The following is a 7700-nucleotide window of genomic DNA, read 5'->3' as shown; positions in this document are numbered from 1 at the left end:
AATTTTTGTTTTTTATACAACAAAACCCATCTGTGTTGATCTCATTCCTCCCCATAATTGTTATCTATCTCTCTCTCTTTTTATATCTCTCTATCTATTATCATCTTCTTTTTACTATTATTATCTATCTATTATCATTATCTTCTATCTACCCGTTTCTATATAAATATTATCTTCTTATTATTCTATTAAATATCTGTCATCTCTCTTCTATATATCTTCTATTTTACATCTGCCTGTCCATCTCTCTCTCTTCTCTCTCTCTTTTCTCTTTTTCTTTCTCTCCTCTCTCCCCTCTCTCTGTTCTCTTCTCTCTCTCCTCTCTTCCTCTCTCTCTCTCTCTTTCTCTCTCTTTTAAATATAATTCGATCGTGATTGGGCCCGCTGTGACGTGGCGAGGGTTTTAACGATTTAAAATTAAAGGAAGTGGTGCCCGGGCAGTTTTTAACGTTTTTTTTTTTACTTTTTGGTTTGTGCGGGTGTGTGTGTGGTGTGGGTGTGTGTGTGTTGTGGCGTTGAGAGAGAGAGAGAGGAGAGAGGGGGAGGAGAGAGGAGAGAATTATATTGTTTATTTAAAATTTGTCTCAATGCTTAAACTTTTTTTCTTATTGTTTTTTCCCCGATCGCTTCGACCACCTTCCCCATGGGTGGGAAAAACTGTGTGGAGGAGGAAATCCCGATTTTTATTTTTACCCGTCCTTTCCCCCTTTGATTTCATCTTTGCCTGCGTGCTCACAAACCCCATTTTGCGTAAGTATTATCGCCCCCATCCTTAAATAGTATTTTTTGTTTTTTTTTGAAATTAATTGATTTACATGTTTTTTTTTTTTCGTTTTTTTTTGTTTTTTTTTTTGTTTTTTTTTTTTTTTTTTTTTTTTTTTTTTTGTTCGTTTGTTTTTTTAAAGTCCCTAAAGTCAATATGCGCTTGGAGCAAGAGTTTATCTCGAAATTTTTGCTTTAGACGGAAACTTTTACTTGTTTTTTGGGTAGGGGGGCCCCAAAGGGGAGCCCTTTGGCTAAAGGGAATGGGTTTCCCTGTTTTGTTTTGGTTTTTGGGGATTTTTAAATCGTCATGATTTTTTTTATTTTGTAAATCATCTTGTTTTCTCCTGCAATACCCCTTGTTTTTATATCCCTTGTAACTTTTGGGGTTTCTTTTCCCTCGTAGTGGGTCCTGTGTTGTCTTGATGGACTTTTATTTTTCTTTTTGATCTAAAAACAGTTCCCTTTTTCTTACCTTTTTTGGTTGTTTTCCCTTTTTAAACCCAGACTTTTTAAATTTACCCCATGTTTTTACTTTTTACTGGCGGGGAAATAAACCCTTAATGTGCCCGCAAGCGCCTTTACCCCCCCCCCCCCCCCCCCCCCCCCCCCCCCCCCCCCCCTTTTGGGTTGGGTTTTTTTTCTTTGTAATGGGGTGATTTTTGGTACTAAAATTCTTTTTGCCAAGGGGGGTGCGGCTATCCCCCAATTTAATTACTGAGAACTTTTGCTAAAAACAATGTTTATTGATTAGTGGATAGCATTTGATTCCTTTTTTCATTTCAGGTGCACAGGAAGATAACTTTTTGACAGCCATGAAAGACTCGCCTGCGAGATATCCTTTTATTTAAAAGGTCTGTTTTTAAAAATAGTAGGGCTTTTTTAAAGGAGTTGGGGGGGTTTAGTTGAAACAAAAACTGTGCTTTTTGTTTTCTAGTATTTCTGGTGCCCTTGAAAAAAATTGGAAAAATATCAAAAAAATTTAGTTCTCCTCTCTCTTCTCTCTTTTTTCCTTTTTTTTCTCTCTCTCTCTCTTCTCTCTCTTTTCTCTCTCTCTCTCTTTTCCTCTTCTCTCTCTCTCCTCTCTCTCTCTCTCTCTCTTCCCCTTTCTCTCTCTCTCTCCCCTCTCTTTTCTTCTCCCTCTCTCTCTCTCTCTACTTCCCCTCCCCCCCCTTCTCCCTCTTTCTCCTCTTTCCTTTTTTCTCTCTTTTCTCTCTTTTCTCTCTCTCTTCTCTCTCTCTCTCTCTTTTCCCCACCCCCCCCCCGATTGTCATTATAAAAATTTTCCTTTCATCATCACTAAAATTTAAAAACCCCCGTTTAATCATCTTTATTATAATTTTACTAAACCACCACACTACATAATACCGTGGTTTAAAATCATGCTTTCATCTTCTTTCATCATTATTCTTATTCCTTGCTAATGGTACTGTAAATGAGGCCCTCTTTTTCCCCCCTTTTTGGGTCGGTGGTAGGGTGGCGGGTTTCCATTCTTCCCCTCACTGCCTTGAGAAAAATCCCAATGAGGAGTAAGTAACACACAAAACACACACACAAACACACATTCATACATACTTTCACACTCCTACTTACTCCCCCTACAAAAAAACTTTCCTTGTCCTCTTACACAATGCACCACACACACAACAAAAACCACACCCCACACAAAACCCCACACACAAAACCTTTCCCCTCACTAAAATGGGATACAAGTAACGAGCCCCTTTCTTTACCCTCTTTATAAATTGTAAAAATAATTTTAACAAAAATTTGGGGCCCCACCTGTTTTTTTAAGGGGGTGGCATTTGTATAATTCATCACAAAAATGTTAAATTTTTTTAACGTTTTTTTGTCTTTTACATTTTCTTTAAAAAGCAAAAAATGCCCCAAAAGACATTATGAAAATAGTGGTTTGGCATTTTCCCTGTTAAAAACAAAAGCTATTCAAAATTTCAGTGGGAAACTGAAAAATTAAAATTTAAAAAAACCATTTTGGGTTTTTTGGAGGAAAATGACAGAGGGACCCAAAAGTCTCTGTTTAACTGCCCCCCAGAATATCTCTTGAGATGTGTGCCCTTTTTCCTGTCCGTGTATCTCCCCTGTCCCCCCCCCTTATTAAATTGTAGACATCAATGAAAATAAGTTTCAAATTTACAAAATTTTTAATATTGTTTTTAAAGAAATTTTTTTCTCCCCCCAAACGGGCACATTTTTAAAATGTCCAAAAAATTTAGACTTGGGTTTAACCTGATCAAATTTTAAAATTTTTTTATTTTTTTAAAAAAATGCATCCAAAATTTTTTTTTTTTAAAAAAAACCCTCCCCCCAATGGAGTGTTCCCTTTTTTTTTTTTTTTCAGATCAAAGGTACTTCCATCCAAAACGAGGCCCGGGCAACTTAAACATTCAGCAAAGGTTCCCTTTTCGGGAAAAAGTAAAGGGCTCCTTTGTGGGCCAGTGCCCCCCCGGTAAGTAGCCAAAAAAATAATAATAATAATTTAAAATAATTTAAATTTAAAAATAATAAAAATGTCATTTTTGAGACGGGAAATTTAAATTCCCCGATTCACTTGTTCAATGGTCATTTTACCCTTTTAGTTCCCCCTTTTTTAAAGGGTGCAAAATTTTGTAAAATATTTTCAACATAACGGGCCCAATTTATTGCTATGTAAAAACCCGGGGGGAGGGGACCCACTTACCCTGACCTGACCTCCTTTTGGGATTTGAAACCCATTCATTTGGGTTGTGATCCCATGGCCCCTTTGTAGCTAAATTTAAAATTTTGGGACCCCCAGTTTTTTTTAAATTGCCCTTTTAAGGGGTTTGATTTCTTTTGGACAAAAAGTCCTCCCCGCCCCCGGGTTTCCCCCCGGGAAAGGGTTTGGGCGGGTAATCCCAGGGAAGCTAAAACCCAAAGGTGACTGGTACGGGATGAAATGGAAGATTTGGTTTTTATAGTCTGCTTGGGGGTTAGATGAAAAATAATGTGAAGCGCAATGAGCAAAGGTAAAAACCCTGGAAAAAAAGCGCATATAAATGTTCATATTTTTTTTTTCCTTTTTAAGAAAATAAAAAAATTTTTGGTTTTTCAGTTTGTTGGAACGACGCAAAATTATTTTACCAGAATTGAATCTTCTTTTCCCAAATGTAAGTGACCCAACCCTCTCCTCCTCCTATATTGATCAAAAAGAAAGGGCTATACTGTGTAATGGTACCTTTTTTGGGGGGTTACACCACATGATGTTATGGTAACAAGGTCATGAACTTAAAATAAGAGGGGTTTTTTTCAGTTCAGACATTGCCATTGGGTTGTTGTGGGAAAAAAAAAAGGAAAAAAAAAAAAGCTATTGCTGAGCCTTATCCCCCCCTTTCACAAAAAACAATGTTTTTATGCAAATGTTTTTTCACTTTTTTAAAAAAATTTTTCTTGATGTTTTAAAATTTTCTGTTTCCTAGCAAGGAGGTAGTTTTAATATATGCGTTATTTTGTTTTTGTTTTTGTTTTTTTTCTGTTTGCATTTTAATTGGGCATTAAAAAGTAAAAACTAAGAATAAGGGAAAAGCTGCCAAACACTTGAGGAAAATTGTTTTTAAGTGGTAATTAAGAGTTTTCTTTATTAAAAATTTTTTTCCCGTTTTTATTTAATGCAAGTTTAATTTATATTAATTTAAGTAAAAAGTTCCAAAAACTATTTTTTGGTAAAAAATAGCAGTTTGGTAAAAGTAGAGTCTTGCATTGCGGGATTGGACTTTTGGATTTTAGAAGGATATTGAAAGCAAAATGAAAAATTCGATTTAATTTAAAAAAAAGTCATTTTGCAATGATTTCTTTGATTTTGGGCAAAAGGGTTAAAATTTTTGCTGTGATTATTGAAAAAACAAAAATCTTGGGGTTTTATTTCTCATTGTTTTTAACTAAATTCACTGATTTTTATCTCTGGCGCAAAATGTATTGGCTGTATGTCAGATTTTAGAAATCAAAAAGCCCTTTTGGGGGTTATATATTCTTTGTTTAATAAAACTAAATTTACTGATTTTGATCTCTTGGCCCCAAAAAGGTATGATATGATGTTAAAAGGAAATCAAAAGCCTTGTTTTTTTTCAAAATATGAATGAATCAATGATCTCACATTTTCTTTTGATATAGTGTTCTTTAAATTTTTTAGTTTTTTTCCGCAATAATAAACCTCATGGAACCCATCATTTCCCTTGTGGAGAAAGAAAAAAAAAGTTTTAAAAAGGGGATTATGAAATAAACAAAAAATTGAAAAATTTTTTTTATACGCATACCAGTGGGTACGGGTTTTTTTATTTTGTATAAAGAACTGTTAATTTAAAAATTTTATTTAAATGCTTTTTTATGTTTTTGTTTTTAAAAAACTAATTTTTCGAATTCATGACTTTAAAGGTTCAATGCAACTTTAACAATTAATTTGTATAAAGAACAAAAAATTGAAATAAAAAATTTGAAAACAAAAAAAAAAATGGATGTAGGGCCCTGTAGTAATTTTTAAAAAAATATTTCAAGTGACCATATTAATTAAAATTTTTTTTGAATTGTTAGGACTTGAATAATGGATTCTGGGAAAAAATAGATTGTGAGTAATAAATATCTGTGTTGGAGACAGCTATCTTGTCATGTGCGTTACAGAAAAAAAATTTGTTTTGGAAATTTTTTTTTTAATTGTTTGGCTTGGTCTGACACGCTACTTTGTTTATTTTTTGCTTTGTATTTCAAAAGGCAGGACTTCCAATACAAACTGTTAATAAATGAAATATTTTTGAATGAAAATTTGAACAAGTTTTTAAAATAAAAATTTTTTCTTTGTTTTATTATTTTAAAGAATGAGTTCTTTTTTTAAAAAATTTTTGTTTGGTCTTTATTAAAATTTAAAAAGGTTGTTTTTTTTTTTGGTCTTTTTTGAAATAATTTGCTTTGGGAAACATTGTGTTTTTTAAATTATACTTTTATTGAAGAGAAAGTTAAGACCAAATTTTTTTTTAAGGGGATAGAAAAATTTTTGTTAAAATTTTTCACCCGGAAATCGAAATGTCCGGGAATTTGCCCATGTTTTTTGAATTTTTGGAAAGTTATTTGTTTAAATTTTTAGGACCATAATTTTTTTCTAGGTATCAAGTACTTAAAAACTTAAAACTCCCTTTCTTTTTGTCCAATACTTGCATTGAATTTTTTTATTTTGCTCAGCTTCTGTTTGTTGTATCATTATTGTTCTTAAAGAAAAAGTATTTTGTAAGCTGCAACTTCTTTTCCCGCATGATTTTTTAGTTTATAACATTAGCAAAAAAAATCAACAAGAAAAAAAAGATCTTTTTAATATTGAAAAATTTTTTTTTAATAAGGTTCCCCTTTATATATCCCAAAGGGGTAATTATTTTTTTTTTAGTGTCCCTTCCAAAGGGAAAAGTGAAAAACCCAAATAAGCCAAGGGGGCTTATTAGTGAGTGGGTTGAGGGATTTTCTTTCGGCCCCACAATACTGCTTTTTGTGCCAAATCGTACCTTTTTGGTATTAAAACCATATGCTGTGAACTCTACCCTAAAACCACCTTTTGGGGGGAAAAAAAAAGAAAGGAAAAGATTGAGGCCTATTGTATTGGGATATGGGGATATAAAGTTTTTTATATTTGTTAATTATTGATTGGATTCGTGCCCTTTTTAATGTGGAATTGGTTTTAAAGATGAGGGAAAATTTAATTTTATTTTTTTCAAATTTATCCTTATTTTTTAAACATGTACCCCCATTACATTTTTTCCTGATTGAATTTGTAAAAATAGATAATACTTTTGCGCTTATATATGTAGAAAACTAAACTGTCAAAAAAAAATTTTCCATTTGTTTCTTTCCGTCCCCAGAAATAGTTGGAACGGCCACCCCTGCTTTTTCCGATCCCGGGGCAGGGCCATTGTGTTTGACCGGGTTGCCCTGGGATGTAAAAGAAGAAAAATGATAGCCCCCAGGGTCCTGAGGATCCATAACCAATAAAGTACCAAACGGAAATGGGACGGTGTGTGGCATGATACTCCCTTTTTTAATTACTAACTGTTGTGGGAGTTTGTTTTCTTTTTTTTTTTTCTTTTCCCGCCTTTTTTTCCTATCTTAGCCCTCTTCTCCCAGAGAATTTAAAATTATGCAATCAGCTGCAATTCCCTATAGGGTGTAAATTTGGCTTTTTGAAATTTTAAATTAATTTTTTTTTCCGGATTAGACCTCCGAAAAAGGTGGCAGGTCACGTTTAAAAAAAGTTTTAGGTTTTTTGGAGTTGTTGGAAAGGTTTCGGTTCTTTTTTTTTCTTTTTTTTTTTTTTTTTGGCCTAGCTATTGCACCCATGTATCCGAATGATTTTCCTTTTTGTTCTGAAAGATGTAATGTAGATTAGGGAATAGTTTATTTGGGATTAAAGGTGGTGTTCCCCTAAAGGTAAAAGGTTTTTGTTGTTTTGTGGACCCGGGTTGTAAGAATTTAAGCTTCTTCGCTCCGCCTTAAGAAGTCTTTTATTTTTCACCAAAATTTTTGAATTTTCTTGAATGATTTTTGGACCTTAAAGTTGCCCCCGAGAAGTCTTTTTTTATTGAATTTGACACAGTTTTTTTCCAACTATAGTTGAAAATAAGTGTTTGGGTCAAGAGAGTCAGGAAAGGGGGAGAGAAGTGAAAGCATCTTCATCTTTTTCTTCTTTTTTTATTATTATTTTTTTTTAAATTTGTTGGGGGGGGGGGGGGGGGGGGGGGGGGGGTTTTTTTCCTGTCATTTTATCTTGTTATAGTTTTTAGGATGGAAGAAAATGGTTTTTGTTGGTCCTTCAAGACAGCATCAAGGTTGGGTTTTTGATAGATTTGGGTTTTTTAAAGGGTGTTTAAAACATTTATGTGTTTAATGTCCAGAATATGGGCGCCCTTTTAAAAGTTTTCGTGTTTAAT

Source organism: Berghia stephanieae, chromosome 3 (assembly GCF_034508935.2).
Source record: "Berghia stephanieae isolate SIO BIC M18660-M18661 chromosome 3, UCSD_Bste_1.3, whole genome shotgun sequence".
Classification (NCBI taxonomy): Eukaryota; Metazoa; Mollusca; class Gastropoda; order Nudibranchia; family Aeolidiidae; genus Berghia; species Berghia stephanieae.
This window is presented reverse-complemented; position numbering follows the sequence as displayed.